Source organism: Camelus dromedarius, chromosome 21, assembly GCF_036321535.1.
Source record: "Camelus dromedarius isolate mCamDro1 chromosome 21, mCamDro1.pat, whole genome shotgun sequence".
NCBI lineage: Eukaryota > Metazoa > Chordata > Mammalia > Artiodactyla > Camelidae > Camelus > Camelus dromedarius.
In genome coordinates this window covers 15836207-15850363 of record NC_087456.1, presented here as the reverse complement: position 1 = coordinate 15850363, position 14157 = coordinate 15836207, and positions in this window count along the sequence as shown.

Below are 14157 nucleotides of genomic sequence, written 5' to 3'. Positions count from 1 at the left end.
CATTTAAGTTTACATTAATTTTCCTTCCTAAGGAAAGGAAAATCCTATCCTAAGAATAATAAAATTATTTCTTAGGAGTTTGAGTTTGTGCTACCATTATTTTGAAGAAAAAAAAACACATATGAAAAACAGCCATAAAATACAATTCTCTTTACATTGGTTAAAAATAAATGAGCCCTTGAAAAATTATTTCATTAGCATCTACTTGTGCCTGGAGCTACGCATTGTGGAGCAAGATACAAGAGACAGAATATTGTAGCAACATCACCTGGCAACTGGTTAGAAATGCAGAGTCTGGGACCCACCTGGACCTGAAGAATCAGAACCTGCATTTTAGCAGGCGCCCCAGGCTGCAACAGAGACCGCAACCACCAGCGCAGTAGCGCCAGGACTGGGGTTCTCAGACTCTGTTGCACATTAGAATCACCTGCGGACCTTCAGAAACATCCCGATGCCCAGGATGCACCCCGTACAAATTCAGTAGAAATCTCTGGGACTGAGCTCTAGGCAACAGCATTAAAAACAAAACACAAAAACAAGCCCATGTGATTCCAGTGTACGGCCAATGTCACTTAGCTTCTCAGACTTTCAAGCACATACAGATCCCCTGGGGCTCCTACTAAAATGCAGATTCTGATTCACCGGGTCTGAGGTGGGGCCTAAGAATCTGCATTTCCAACCGGTTCCTGGGTGATGTTGATATAACTGTGTCTCTTGTATCCTCTGCAATGCTTAGCTCCAGGCTCAAGTAGATGCTAATTAAGTAAATGAATTTTTTCAAAGGCAAAATTGTCCAATTATAGGATTAGGAAATATTTCAGGTATGAAGGAAGAAATAGTCTTCAGCAATGTTTAATTTGTTAGTACTTCAAAGGGGTTTTTTTTTCCTCCTCAAACTTGAAGAAGGCAAACACACTTCAAAGAAGATGTTTTTTGTTTTCTCAGGATTCTCTATGAGAAAACAGACTCAGTAAGAGATAACAGCTCAGGTTGTTTTCCTCTTCCTTTTACACAGTTGCTTCAAGTTTTGTTATTAGGTTCCCTGGGTACAGCACTCAGGGACCTTTCCCAGAGTGTATTAGGTTCCTGCACAGCGATTATTTCGTTACTACCCATGTACACAGACCAGTGGTTTGCTAAACAATAGATCACCCAAAGCTCTTTATTAAGTTTGCTGCCACTCATGCACTGTTTTCTATTTCATAGGAAACATCCCAGTTTTGTCAGAGACTTGCTTTGGGGGATACAAACTAGACGATTTCTCAGTTCCTGATAAAAGTTTAAAGCAGTTGATTTGATTAAAAACAATCCTTCTTTAAAACAGAACCCACTGCAAGATAGTCTCAGACTTTGGTATGATAATTCTGTTTTTAGACATTCTAGAAGTAAGAGTATAAAACTACATAAAATTCTGTAAATGTGGCTCATTCTTACTTCCCTCACTCTCACTGCTCCAGACCTCTGTCTCTTCTGGTTGTTTTTTTTTTCTCTGTCTTTTTTTAAGGGTCTTCTTTACCGCTGCCTTACATCAAAGAGTGTGTGATTCGTAGAGTTTCATAAGAAATTCAAACTAGATGCAATAATAATCTACTCGGCCTTGTGTGTTCAGATTCAGGTCCTGCTTAGCGCTCTGCTCGATGTTCCCACCCTCCCTTTACGTCCTATTCATCCCTCAGGCGTTCCTCCACGTTATTCTGTTTGTCTAGGTACTGACATCTGATATGCTGTCTGTTCCAGGTGCTGAGTGCAGGGCGAAGTATGCTGTGATGAATAAAACACGCCATTCCCTGACACCTTTCTGAGTTTCCCCTCTGCCGAACGCCTCATCTACTTCCAGTGAGTACAATGTCATTTTGGATTAAGTTGCTCTCTAATTTTTCCCTGCAACTTATTTTGGAATTGGTAAGTAGCTCAAAGGCTGGTGGAAGATTTTGCATGGATAATATTCACAAAGAAAATGCATACCTGGACTGCTGAAGGGGCCTTGGGAAATGAGAGGGGACAGCCGTCCTAACTTTCAAGGTCATGGACGGCTCATCAGAGGAGACTGCCTGTAAAGCTGAGTGGGATGAGCCGGAGGTGGCCCATCCCATGTCCCTCACATGCACGGACAATACAAAGTAGCGTGATTCAGGGTCAAATTGTGCTATCAACACAAACTTCTGTAAGGACGGCCTTCAACTGTGGGCTGTTTTAGAGAGCCAGAGAGGGAGGCAGTAACATTTCAGGCCGGGAATGCAGCATGAACGAAGGCCCAGAGGTTGGTGGTCATGTTTAGTGGGCCTGCCTGGAATAGGGATTTCTGCTCAAAGGTACAGGAGATGCAGATAGGCCCCGTGATACACTGGGATTGCAGAAGCAGGACCACGAAACCAGCTATCCATTCCCTAGAATACAAAATTACTCATTGTCCTCCAGTGTCACTGTTCTTGAGTCCCTGAATGTGCTTTTTTCACCTTTTCAGTATTTCTCAATAATAATCATACAGTACTGACATCATTTACATCCAAGTTTGCAGCTCAACAGACCAAGTAAGATGTACAGAGAACAATGTGTGATGCACTGAAATAGCGATGATCTTTAGCCAAATCATCTTCTGTCTGGGTCTCCGAAATATTATCATCATGACCATTTTATTACTCTTACCATTTCTCTTAGCTACTCTTCTTTAAGTTCTTTTTATGTTTCAAGCACTACAAATTGTAAGACAGAAGGGATTTCTGTGTGTCTAGCATCCTTTCCCTCTTCTTCTAGAAATAATGTGTTTTTCTGTTTGGAGACCAACCTTTCCTCTCCCTACCTCCACGCAGCCACCCCACTGCCCGTAGGCTTGGTGGTGGTGGTTGTGGTCGTGGCCTGGGTGAGTCCACGGCGACTGGTGACAAGTGGGCATGTATCCCGAGGTGGACTGACACATGCCAGGGCCTAGACTTCCGCTGGAGATTTTGGAGAAGAGTTGCTCTCCTTTGGGTGGGGTCGCTAGGGATAAGAGCCATTTAAACCTGACACTGACTGGGTGCACACAGAAGCAGACCCGACAGGTAGAGAGGGAGAAACAGCATCCTCAATACATGAAATTCTGAAGCCAGCCATTCCTGAAGGGAGCATTCTGCTGGGCCTTTTAGTTACGTGGCCTGAGGCAGTCCTGTTTGTCCTTATTAAGCTAATTTGAATTGGGCTTCCATCCTTGGCCACTGGAATAGGCACAGAACTTACTTCTTTTTTTTTTTTTTTGTGATAAAAAGCTCTCATTCTTAAACACCAATATCTCCAAAGATGTGTGCTGGTGAAATAATGTGAATAAATTTAAAATCAAATCATTCTCCACCTGCCCCCCAATTTTGGGAGCTTCTCTTTAAAGAAAAACATGTTTAGTGTTACAGCTTAGCAAAGTGTTGGTCTGTCCATAGGAAAGCGAGTCCACGAGAGTGCTTATTTTCTCGTGGATGAGGCCTGTCATAGGACAGGAACAGCTGTGGGTGTGTTGAAGAAACGTCCGTGGGTGCCCTGCACTCCTGCCAGAATTCTCCCGGTCCTCACAGGGGTGATTGGGGGCTTGAGACACTCTCCCAACCCAGCCCCAACCAACCAAGGGTCTTGGTTCTTCCTGTCTGAAACTGACAAGCAAACTCGTTTCACCACCAGATGAGAAGCCTGCTGGTACAAAAACCAATTTTGCTTAATTATGGCTGGGCTTGAAATTGATGAAATGGCCCCCTCCGGTGGTTAGAGCAGCTGCTATATTCTCCTTAAGAAGCTTCCTTCAGTTGAGGGACCTAAAATGAACCTTAGTGGACTCACTTGTAGAGTTCTCTGTCCCCTCATATTCACTGCAGTGGTAAGCACTGTACAAACTAGCCTGTGGTGACAATGGTACAACTTAAATGACATTGTTCAAGAAATCCCAGTCTGAATGACTTCTAAATACTAGAATGGACTTGCTTATATTCTGGGAGTGTTCATTTCACATTCCTTTACAAGGGGAGGCTCATGAGATAAGTTTTTCAGAAGTATACATTATAGTAAAACAAAGCAATCCTAACATGATAGATTTAATTTATCTATGTTTAGTCTCTGTCCTGCAGAAGGGCACGGTTAAAATGGAGGTCGTATATCAAAAGATCAGAAAAAAAAATACAGGCTCCTTGGAGTCCCTGAACATTTGGCCGAAATGCTTCCTGGCTTGTTTTTGAATCAGCTGATGCAAATGGCAGGTTATAAATAATCAGAGAAGCAGAGTGCCCTGCACGAGAAAGAGATGACCTTTGTGTTCCCTGAACATCTGTTCTCGTGTTCTCCGGGGAAGGCCACCTGAAACTAGAAAGAACAGAGCTTACTGTGGATGTTAAAAATAATTCTTCTTTTCTCTCTTAAATTTTATGAGACTTAAAAGTGATTCTACGGCTATTGAAATGAACCTTTGACATATTTTCAGAAATATTTTAACTTTTCATTTTGCTGTTGGATCAGCAGGCCCAACTCCTATAAAATTACTCATTTTGTTTGAAAAATAACTTTATAGGTGTCACTGCAATGTTGAGTTTTTGATCTTTAAATCTTTTTGGTTCTAAAATTCTGATAGACATATGTTGTCAATGGGAGAGAGACAAGTCACAGCGAATAGATAGAGTGGCTCCCTCTGGTTTTGAAATGTTCCTCTGGCTTTGAGATACCTGATTCTCCTTGTATTGCTGGCCCTTCCCCTCCAGCAAGTGCCTTAAACATTGTTCACCCCAGTGCCCTACCTGTCCTTGGTTCTCCTCTTAATATATACCCTCCCCCAGGCGAGTTCATTCAACCTCGTGACTCTAGTTAACTACCCTAACCATACATTACAGTTTCCTAAATTAGTATTGCTATCAAAGCTCCAGAGCTGAGCCCTGACCTCCAGACCTGTGCATAACACTGAACGCCAAACAGCTACCCATGCATCCCACAGGGGCTCAAATTTAATATACGTAGTAATTTAATACAGTGCAACTGAACTTACTGTTTTCCTCCCAGAACCTAGTATGAGTTCATTTCATGACACCAAAACCCTATACCTGGGAAACAGCCCCACATTGTTCCTTTCCTTCTGTTTCCTCAACCAATCAGGTACCTTACGCTTCATTATCTACCCCTTGCCATCTCTGGTACCTGTCTTCGCCTTGCTGCCTTCACTGGTGTGTGTCACATAGGTAGTCCCCATCTCCTACCTGAACTCTTGCAAGAGATTCCACTTTCAACTCAACCTGCACATTGTAGCTAGTGTTACTTTCCCAAAATGCAAACCAAGTCATTTTTCTCTCCTTTTAACTCCCTTCAGAGGTTTCCATTTCTTAAGCATAAATGTAAATTCCTGAGTGTAACACCCAAGATCCTCCACATCTTGCTAAGGACCACCTCTCTCTATCCATTGTCTGTTTCCACAACAACGCTGTGTCAGAAACAACCACAACATCTCAGAGGCATGCTTAGGAAACGGTTATTGCTCTCTTGTCTGGGGTGGTCTGCTGGGTGGCTCTCCTGATCTTGGCTGGAATTGCTCCTGTGTCTAGGGGTTATCTGACCGCAGCTGGTCTAGGGCAGACTTAGCTGGAATTAGTGGGACTGCCTGGCTCAGACTACACGTCCCTCATCCTCCCACAGGGTAGCCTGGGCGTGGTCTATGGGGATGATAGAGGTGCGAAAGAAAGCATAATCAGAAACACACAAGGGTTTTTGAGCCCTAGGCTCTGAATTGGCACACTATCTTATTTGCTGAATTTTATTGACCAAAGGAGGTCATAAGACTGTCCTAGATTCAGGGTTCTGTCTGTTTAATGAGAGGAACTGCAAAGTCACATGACAATGGGCTGGAATACAGGGTCAGGGGAAGGCGAGCAGGGGAGAATTGGACTCCCCATCTTCGTCTTTACTAGTCGATGCCTTTACTCTGACTTTTCTGTACAGGATGGGTGGTAGTCTCCTTAGTGTGTTCAGCTTTTTGCACTTCTGATTTGTTAGCTCTTGCATCTGTTTTTAAAAGAAAGAACAGGTCACAATGCGAAAAGAAATTAAGAGAGCATAAAATTTAACATAGGATGACAAAATAAAGAAATCAGTAGAAAGGTTGGAAGATAAAATCAAGGCATATCCTGGAGAGGAGAACAAAAAGACGGAAAAAGAGAAAGCGACAAGAGGAAAGAACATGAGATCAGAGTCAATTTGGAAGATTGAATATCTGACTAACAAGGGATCCAAACGAGAGAAGGAGATAATCAGAAGTATAGGAAAACGCAGTTGCCCAGGGTTTATCGCTGGAGCGCTGATTCAAGAGGTCAGTAGGCTGGATTAATGGATTAATTAGAGACCTTTCCTGCAGCTTCTTTGAAGCACTGAGCGTGAAGCGCAGACAGAGCAGACTTCTAGAGCTGGTGGGGCCTTATTAGAAGGTGTTTGATTTGAGAATGTGGAGGCTGATTGTGGGAAGAGGGCGTAGGGATGGGAATAACTATGTTTAAAACTTATTTTGAAAGTAGAAAATAGCTACACGTTAGTGTTCGGTGATTACAGGAAGTGGAGACAATGCAGCAGCTGAATGAGTCCTTTAAATATTGACACGATGGATTCTGGCGTGGCTTGTTTATTAGGAAGTGGAGAGGAAGCAAAAATAGACCAAAGCAAACTTTTGCTCAAGATAAATGAAAAGAAATACATCCTCCCTGCGTTCCTCCTCCCCTGTGAAAACACGCCCATGTGTTTATGACAGGTTTTTTTCCCTCACGTTTCTATTGTTATTATTTATAACAATGTAGTAATTTATAAAAGACTAATTGTATTGTTCCTAATCCATGGTTGTGACTTAGCACATTCTACTGACCTATTTGTACTTGTTTCTCTGACCAACTGCTGGATAAGTATTTTATGTTTATGTTGACACGGCTCTTCAGGGATGAAGGTTACTGCTCTTTTTCATTAAAGACTAGAAAGTATTCAGCAGTAGTCTTTTTTTTTTTTCCCAGATTATTTTTTTAATGCAATTTCAAGGGATCCCATTTGAAAGGTTATCATACCAGGTAGCCACTGCTATAAAGTTGAAGAAATTGAGGCGACCACTAAAGCAATTCAGAACAGATACTGTTTTTCTGAAGTTTTAGGTAATTGAGGCAAGTTCAGGGAAGTCTGACGTAGTTGGATGATTGCTTTAACTGTGCCTTTTATGTGTAATGCTGGCACCTGAGGAGTTTAAATCCTCTGCAGAGAAATCTCAAAACAAAGGAATGGCAAGCACAGAAAGGAGGTTTCTTTTGTCTCTTTTAATGAGTGAAAAAAAAATGTGCTACAACAAGTAACTCACTCAAGCTATACGGAGTGTTAGGCAAAAGAGTTTTCTTTGTAAATTGATTCATTATATCCCATTGCTACTGACTGAGAAAAATATATCTAGAGGCATGTTAGGTAGAATTGTTGTAAGCACATTGAGAAAGGTCTGTTCTTACTCTATTTGTCTATCTTAACTGTGCTGAATAGATCATTTAGAATTAAAGTTTTTTTTGAAAAATTAAAATTACAAGCATTCATTAAGTGAAATGATAAAAATTCTTATTCTATTTGACTTTCTATTTTATTCTTTAGACTGCACTTTTCATTAAAAACTATATATCTAAAAATGAACAATGTATTGGTGATATTAATACTTCTATCACAGTTTACAGTGGTAAGCAAATATATTCTATGATAAGTATATTCAGTAATAAAATTTGAGAATATATTGGAAGTACTGCTTTTCCAAACACTCTCCTCATGTTTATTAACAATAGCAGATGTATGAGTCAAGCCTGGACCAATAATAAGCCAATTACAGAAAGAGGCCACCAGCAGAGTCCAGCAAGAACTCTGCTACTCAGTTGTACTTCAACACTTACTTTTTTTAGAGCCTGTTTAAAAATTTTTTTTGAGTATTATGAATTCTGATTAACTTTGACAAATCAGCCCCCATCTCTTTGTAAATAGGTTTAATACAATACTATTAGGCAATAAACTGGAACAAAAGGACAAGGAATAATACTTATTAGGGACAGTGTATATAAACTCACCAAATCTTTTTAGAAATCATCAAAGACAGGATAGTATTTCTCCCTAATTCTTAACTTCTTGCCCTAAATATCTGTCACAAAAAGTAAAATAAAGGTTTTTTAATTCTGTATAAGTTTTAAGAATTGTGCCTTTTTAAGATCTATATTTTTCTTACCATCACCATACTTCCTTACCTTTTCCTTGTCCTTTACTGTAGTTCAAAATGGCAATGAAAAACCTGTCTAAATGGAAAATACCCTGTCAGGTATTGGAAGTTGTGTAGCATAAGCAGAAAGGGAGTGAGATTTATTAACATATTAACAAATATATTATCTACATATGGTTAGGAACTGTAAAAACAGTGTCTTATTTAATCTTTGCAACCAGCCTGTGAGATAAGAGTGAATTCCTCCATTTTACAGATGAGAAAGCTGAGACTCAAAAAATTTACATAAATTTCCCAGCATTACATTGCAAGTAAGCAACAGAATTACCCCTGGGAACCCAGAGTGCATGATTCCAAAGTCTGTGCTCTTTCTGTTCCATCACCTAGACCTTAGGAGCAAAACAGAATAATATCAAAGCAAGTCAAAGAGAGTAGTGTTGATCATAGCCTGTCTGTAAACGGTTTGTAATCACCTGAAGTGAAGTGAGAAGTTTGCACTAGAATGTAAATCTACACACTGCTTCCTTCATCAGGAAGCTCTTGCCTTGAAAGCAAATGTCAGCAGAACTAAATAGTGGGCTTAATGTAGTTCTTTTGTTTTCTGGAGCAAGCTCCTTATCACAGACCTGTAACAAATCATTTGGAAGTGGCGGGGTCCTTGGACTACTCTTTGATTAGCATTTGACTCAAAGGAGAGACTGTGGTGAACTAACCAGGTCACCATTAGCCAGGACTGGTTCTGAGCCCCTTTGAAGGTGGAGTCAATTCTGTTGCATGCCTTGCACCTACCTGCCTAGTTTATCACATCGTTACCCATTGCAGAAATCAGAGTGCTCACTCTATAGAAGTTCCACATTTCCTACACAAGGAGAGGGAAATGATTCTGAATTTTAGACAGAATCCTGGCTTAAATCCTGGCGCTTTCTGGAGCTGTGGTATGAAGGAAAAAGCAGAGTTCATGTGTGAATTACTGGAACTTTGGTAATTGAATGGACTGGGGAAGGTGTGTCATAGTGAGGATAGTAGCATAAGCTTGGAAACTAGACCGATTTGGCTTGAATTAGAAGAAGGTCTACTTTAGAAGGCTGTTGTGAATAATGCAAAATGCTTAGCACAGCCTAGCGTGCAGTGCTCAATAAATGGCACCTCTATTATTAGGATCAGCTTTACAAGGAAGCAGATACATATGGAAAGTAATTCGATGTTAATGGTAGAGCAGCTTATTCAGAGTACATGAAATGCCATCTTAGACTGTAATTTCTTCACATCTTAAAGCCTCTTTAACCTTCCAAAAGCCAAGTTTAAAATGCAAATACTCTGGATATCTTATCTTTGGCTAGTATAAATAGCAGTCAGTTTAAGTTTCTGCTGTGTATTTTGCACATTTTCAGAATGATCATTTCATTTATAATTGTAAAAAAAACATGTGTATTTCTGGAAAGGACACATTTTAGCTAAACTCATTAGGGATTAGCTTATGTCCTAGTGTTTCCCAAATTGTGTTTTATTTTATGAAAGTGTCTGTAACATATGCTTTGTTTAAAAAGCAACAAAACAGATGTGTGAAATAAAGTTGGGATATGAATATCTGAAGGTATTAAAGGTCTGGAACAATTATACAGAAAAGAAATCTTTGTTTAACCTAGAATTTCCAAACCCAGTTGAACAGGGACCACTTCCGCTAGGCAGCATCTGTTCCTATGCCATGAAACACGTTTTGGTTTAAGCCCATGTAGCGGTTTAAGAAACTATTTTCCAAACAACAGTTAACTGAGAAATCCAGACTTTTTTAGAACAGGACATAGATTAGGCACTTGCAACAAGGGAGCACAAGGAGAGGATCCTAAAAGGGACGTGGGAGTTTGACAGTGACCCTTGTCATACATAGAAAGAGCAGAGAAGTGAGATCACATGACCTTTAGTCTGTTTCTTGTTTATTCACATATTAACCACTGACCTGTGCTTATCTCTAAGTCAGCTAACTTCCTTGGTCTTCAGATTTTTCATCTATAAAATGCACGGGGTCAGGGCAAGACACTTTGTAGGGTCTTATCTAGATCAGCTATCCTAGTTTTTAATTATTTTGTTTTGGAAAAAAAACACATGATATGTTTTACTTTGGTGGAAGCAGTGGTGGTATAAATTTGTTTCACCTTTTAAGAGGTGTTTAATTTTCTTTCAAATACCCTAGACTCTCTGAAAGGTCATTAAAATATTTACTATAAAGCATTTTAGTAATTGTTTATAGTTTGAAGATTGTTACTTATCATAGCTCAGAGTCGGTCTAGATATGATTTATTAACTCAAAAACTGGATTAAGTTTTTTTTTTTTTAACAAAATAATGGGACTTATTTTAGAGAGACAGATCAACTCATGATTCCATTGCCTCCTCTATTATGTCTACTCAGCTTACTGACAAATGGAATGAATTTCTAGACAATGGAGGAACTAGAAGATGCCTCATGCTCAGTGGCTAACTGGAATTAGCCCATAAACCAGCGATTGTATTTCCCTAATGTGCTCACTGTTGACTCAGGTTATCATGGTTTTAGGGAGGGATTAACGTATTTTCACAAAACTAGGCCTGGATGTCAGGTGGTCAACTTTTGTTATGAGATGAGCTGTGGAGGATTCAGATGCTTTATGGACTTCATAGCCGTAAAGTGAGTTGGCTAACAAAGGTGGAGAATAAACATGACTAACCTCTGAACAGTAGGTATGCGTATCGCTGGATTGTTTTTTTTTGTTTTTTTTTTTTTTTTTTTTTAGAAATAGCAGGTGGTCATGAGTCACTGTTTTTAAACTTGTCCACTTTCCTGTTACATAAGGGAGGTGTTTTGGTTCAACGCGTGGTTATATCGCAAAATAATTTTTCGTCCATTATAGCAATTCCAACGATACTGCTTTGGATACAAATTATATCAATATTGCTTGTACCAAATTTAATACTGATACTGCTACAATTATATTTCCACTCAACAACTTTGTTTTTTTTTTCCCCATCTTTTAATTCCTGGTGAGGGGGAACACTTTCTATAAAATTAAATTTTTTTTCTCTTCTTAAGACAACATAATTACAGAGAATATGACTTTCCTTTTTTTTTTTTTTTAACCAAATAGGAAGTGCTTTGAACTTGTTGGATGATATGTCAGCAGTTATTTTTAATGAACTTCTCAAGAATATTACAGAGATTTGAATTAAAATTATTTAATAATTTTCATTTAATATTTATTCTTTGGAACTATGGTCAGCCTGGAGAAATTAAGTCTTCACTCTAATAATCTTTCATCTTTCTGATTTAATTGATACATATTTACTGTCTTCAACTCTCCAGGGGGATGACTGTACCTTTCCTTGGTAAAATGACAGTGGGATTAGATACCTTAACAGTAGAGTTTAGAGAAGGTGGTGGCTGTTCTTCAGTGCTGACCGGTATATAGTTCACAATCAGAGAATTCACATTCCCTGTGATTTTCTAAGAAGTACTGCTCAATTTAGCAAAATGTCAGTTTTCCGATGATACCTCTTCTCTTGTTAGATGTTAAATTGTATTTAGACTTTTGTGGCCAAACAAGACAAAGATTTCAAGTGGCAAGGAGATAAGTGATGATCACACTTTCTTAGCTAAATGAAAATAAAGGAGTTTAAAACTGGACTATCAAACTAGCTACAATGAAGTAAGGTCTGAGGAAGCTCTAAGCAAAGGAGATCTCCATCTTTTGAAAAATTCCCCAAACTTGCTTTGATGCTAAGCTTTTGAGTTCAGAATAAAGGCCAAATGCAAAACTGAAAAGAAAAAAACAAACCTTAAAAAAAAAAAAAAGCCTGTTTGGAAATGTTTAAGGAAATATGTGGGAACATATCCTTCAATCTGCACAGGGGGTTGGAATTTTAATATGAAACATGTATTTCTAAATGTGCATTTTTTGGAAGAGAGGATGTGCAGTGGACAAGAATTTTCTGTAGCACAGCCTTCGACTTTGTGGAAGGGAAAGTCCTGGTTTACTACCCGAGTTTTGTCACCAAGTACAAATCACATCATCTGCATGGACTTAGGGTCCTCATCTGTAAAGTACAGGACTGTGTTGACTGTTTCACTCATCCTTAAGGCCATTTTCACCCTGTTATTTAAAAATTCTATGGGAAATGTTTTTTTGGCTAATTTTTCTCTAGATATTATTTTTCTCTCAGTGCTGTTTTTCTGACCCATAGCTCCTTTGAGAATTAATTTTTTTGCACTTAAAATAATAGACAGTATCCTTTCAGTTGTCTGAAGAAACAGATAAAAGTTTATTGCAATTTTAGAAAGCCTTGTTTTTAATAATCCTAAAAATTTGAGAAATTGAATATTACTAGACACAGGCTAGATCATGAACTGGGGCTTTCTAACATTTTGATCGTCGGAAAGTTGAATCACTAAAGCACTTGTGTGACAATGTTTCAAGCAACATGGTTAAAATCCTTAGAGAATAAAAGAGCTGAAAAGCAGTAAAATAACTTCAGATCACCGTCAGTCATCCGGATAAACACCTTATCCTTCCAGAAGTTCTCACAAACTCTTTGATAGATACACGCCTTGATCTCATCATCCCTCCAGGAAAAAACAAAATGTACGTGAAGTAAGTTCGAGGCTTCATCACGACTCCTGAGAGAGTGCTTGCGTTAGGGAAGCTCAAGTGTGAAAAGACAATGAGGATTTCCTCCTCTTTGGCAGCACAAGTCAGTTTATAGAGTCAGTCCATGGACGAGGAAGAGAAAAACAAGCCTCCTTGACCCTGATTGAACTTCCTCAGGCGACTCACCCCAGGGGTGAGGAGCATCGAGCTGACAGGTTCCCAGCATCACAGCCAAGGACGGAGGCGGCAGCTCCGGGAGCCCAGTGGAGCAGCTCCGGGAAGGACCACGTGCACACACCCACGCTGGCAAGGGAATGAGTGGGAAGATCATACGTGCTGCGGAGCATCAAGTGGCCTTGCTGTCCCTCTGGGCGTCTTCCTCCATTATGTAACATCCTAGCAAGGCTTCAGCAAGAACCAAACAGCGTTTATTTAGCTGTGAACTGTAAAACCACTGGGGTACGTTCTCCACTTGCAACAAGAAATGATGGTCAGTCAGTTTTCACTATGCCCATGGTACAGATAGAATTATTACCCAGCGATGAAAATCGCAATTGATTGTTTCAGAATCATGTCTTTTGCTATGACTTCCCTAAAAGTATACAGCTGGACTGCTCAGCGTCATTCCCTTTCTCTTCTTTGCTTTATAAGATTCAAAAAGATTTTTATGTTCAGAGACAGTCAGGGGAACAGAAGGGAAAATAGAGTAGTAGAAAGAAGAAAAAGAACTAGATTATCTGTAAACTGGGCAACCAGGACAGAAGTTTCTTGAAATTACTGGCTTAAAACAATACTCCTCATAGATCAGACCAATTAAGTTAATGTTAAAAGTAGGACAGTCATATTTATTAAATTATTCAATGAATGTTTATTAACTGCTGTGTGCTTGCTACAGCCTGGAGGGGAACTTGCATCTGAGACTCTTCCCTCCTTTCTGAATAGGTTCAACACCTCACCTGTCCTCCTCCTGAGCTCAGCCACCAGGTGGAAACATCCCTCCACCTGCCCCCACCACACACACACTCCCCATGTGCTGCCGCCCCTGTGCATCTTCCCAGCCTGGTGTCCTAAACTCCACTGGCTCTTTTTTTCAGTTCCCTGACTCTTTGTTCCTGACCCTGGTTTGGGGTCCTATTCTTGTCTTCCACAAACTGACTTAAACTTGAAGACTAGGTTAGCAACCCTGAAATACATGCACCTTAAAACCCTGTTTTTCCCTTCTGTAACATTCTCTCACTTGTACTCATAATCTTCTCCATCATGAATGTCATAGCAGTCTGGCTGCTAAGAACTGAATTCTGTCCCCCAGAATTCATATGTTGAAGCCCTAACC